The sequence below is a fragment of the Anabrus simplex genome, chromosome 11 (genome assembly GCF_040414725.1).
Source record: "Anabrus simplex isolate iqAnaSimp1 chromosome 11, ASM4041472v1, whole genome shotgun sequence".
Classification (NCBI taxonomy): domain Eukaryota; kingdom Metazoa; phylum Arthropoda; class Insecta; order Orthoptera; family Tettigoniidae; genus Anabrus; species Anabrus simplex.
The window spans coordinates 110232722-110235725 of record NC_090275.1 but is presented as its reverse complement, the minus strand read 5'-3'; the positions used below and the strand labels follow the sequence as shown (position 1 = coordinate 110235725).

Here is a 3004-nt window from a genome sequence, read left to right as displayed (position 1 = left end):
GAGGAGAGAAAGTAGGAATGAAGTAATCTCCGCAGATTGGTGCAATCTAAGACATTTGGACATTTGGAACTGTTTCTCGCCAGGGGACTTGCTAGTCTCGTACAACTCCCTGAGACCGATATTGGGGAGCATGCTACCCGATGCTATGCAGGCTTAGGCTCATCCCTGCTGAGGTACATTGCGCCGCGCCGTTCCCTAGGGAGTTGCCGTAGAAAAGCAAACCCCCTGAGATTGATTCGAAGCCAACACCGTTTGTTGGTCCGTTACGAAGCTTTAGTACAGCGAACGACCAAATATGGTTGATTTTAACATGTTTTCGAATACATGTTAGGTTTATTAAACTAAACCATTAGAAGAAAAGACGACAAATGAAGTGCAAAATTATTGGGAGTTGTGCAACCCTGCAACAGTACCACGCACCACCCCTGCAGAAAACAAAGAAAAAAAAACCATGGCGCAACAGCTCCGAAGGGCCATGACCTACCAAGCGACCGCTGCTCAGCCCGAAGACCTGCAGATTATGAGGTGTCGTGTATTCAGTACGACGAATCCTCCCGGCCGTTATTCTTGGCTTTCTAGACCGGAGTAATATAAAATTGTACAGTACTGTATTAATTTTACTGTGACTGCGACTACGTAACAGACATCCCAGCTTCATAAGGAAGGGACCAGTGTCGCATGTGCGTGCTTTTTTCCAGAAAATAGCCAATAAGGCGATTCTTATTGGTAAAATTTTACTATCCGCTACCCAAGCTTAGTCTATAACATTATAACGATGCAAATCTTACTTGGAATTGGTCTTAGAGGAGAGATGTGTTAATTACGATATCCAGGGACTCATATGCTTATGATATCTGAATTTTCCCCCTCCGCCTTAAGCTTGATATCACTCCACTCCCTCGGGAGGAAAGTGATTTGATTCAACACTGCCAGGAACACATTTATACCGACGAACTGTAAACTTATTATTATTATTTTTTTTTTAACAATTAGCTTTGTGCCGCACCGACACAGATAGGTGTTATGGCGACGATGGGACAGCAAAGGCCGAGGGGTGGGAAGGAAGCGGCCGAGGCCTTAACTAAGTTTCAGCCCTAGCATTTGACTGGTGTGAAAATGGGAAACCACGGAAAGCCATCTTCAGGGCTGCCGACGGTGGGGTTCGACCCCACTATCTCCCGGATGGAACTACATACATACTTGACTGTATAAATGAAAGAAAACATGTAGAATAGAGAACCTACCAAAAATGACTGCTGTGAAAATCTCGTAATTTCATTTCATGACTTAAAATAAGTACCGCACAGTTGCTGCAAATAAACATAAACAACTCCACACTCGATATCTTCTCCGCTATACAGAAAAGACAAGAGAGCGAGTACAGATTCTTTGGTTGTTCCCCTTTTAGTAGCGACATGCATCCTTTCACTGCACTCACAAGGAAGATAATGAGTTCCAATTATTCAGTGTACCGTAATACTAATCTAATTCATACTACTATTAGCCAGCCCTGCGGATTTTAATTCTGGAGTGAGGAGTAAGTAGATCGGGATTCACTTGACTCGAGATTTGGGAGAAAGGAGACGAGCTGCTCGATTAAATGTCAGAGGAGAGATGGCGTGAGAGGAGAGGACATCAGTAGACGAATAAGTATGAGTAGGAAAGTAGGAATGATCACAATCATCATCATCATCATCATCTGTTTACCCTCCAGGTTCGGTTTTTCCCTCGGACTTCGCGAGGGATCCCACCTCTACCGCCTCAAGGGCAGTGTCCTGGAGCTTCAGACTCTTGGTCGGGGGATACAACTGGGGAGTATGACCAGTACCTCGTTCAGGTGGCCTCACCTGCTATGCTGAACAGGGGCCTAGTGGAGGGAAGGGAAGATTGGAAGGGATAGGCAAGGAAGAGGGAAGGAAGCGGCCGTGGCCTTAAGTTAGGTACCATCCCGGCATTCGCCTGGAGGAGAAGTGGGAAACCACGGAAAACCACTTCCATGATGGCTGAGGTGGGAATCGAACCCACCTCTACTCAGTTGACCTCCCGAGGCTGAGTGGATCCCGTTCCAGCCCTCGTACCACTTTTCAAATTTCGTGGCAGAGCCGGGAATCGAACCCGGGCAGCTAATCACGCTAACCACTACACCACAGAGGCGGACAATGATCACAATATGAAGATAAAATTGGAATTCAAGAGGACAAATTGGGGCAAATATTCGTTTATAGGAAGGGGAGTTAGGGATTGGAATAACTTACCAAGGGAAATGTTCAATAATTTTCCAATTTATTTGCGATCATTTAAGAAAAGGCTAGGAAAACAACAGATAGGGAATCTGCCACCTGGGCGACTGCCCTAAATGCAGATCAGTAGTGATTGATTGATTGAGATTTTTTCAAGCTATTTAGTTACAGGAAGAAAACGCACAGTGAGAAGATGACGCTACTATAGACGAACACTAGTTGCCATGGTTACAGTGGCGTCGAGAAACTGATGACGTTAATTCCACATAGATTCCCAGCCGTAAAACAATTCATGTTAAAAGTATAGCAATTGAACCATCAGAATCCCTTTTCCATATTGTCAACACTGCGCTTATATACCTGTATATCTCAGTCGGAGTTCCGTGGCCTCGGTAGCGCAGTAGGCAGCGCGTAAGTCTCATAATCTTAAGGTCGTGAGTTCGATCCTCACCCGGGGCATGCTTTTTATATTCTTTGTTATTTCATTGAACGTCGTATTTGTACTGCTGAGCACCATTTTGAAGATCTTTTAACTCAAAACTATTCCTTAACGATAAGGATGTACCACTAACCGCTCTCTTCGCGTGTTATGCAACATCATTTTAAGTTATACGGGACGTACAATCATACTTAATATCTTCATTACAGACTGTTACGCCTTTCAATGTTCAGTCTGCATACCTCTGTGAATTAACTAAGTGCTTTTCTTTCTTTACGCGTAAGTCTCATAATCTTAAGGTCGCGAGTTCGATCCTCACCCGGGG

At 44.6% G+C, this 3004-nt stretch overlaps 1 non-coding gene across 1 annotated transcript; it reads left to right on the top strand.

The window, feature by feature from the left end:
• The first annotated feature begins 2626 nt into the window (after positions 1-2626).
• TRNAM-CAU (transfer RNA methionine (anticodon CAU)) lies at positions 2627-2699 on the top strand. Its single transcript has one exon. It is a non-coding gene; the product is annotated as a tRNA-Met (tRNA).
• Positions 2700-3004: the final 305 nt, after the last annotated feature.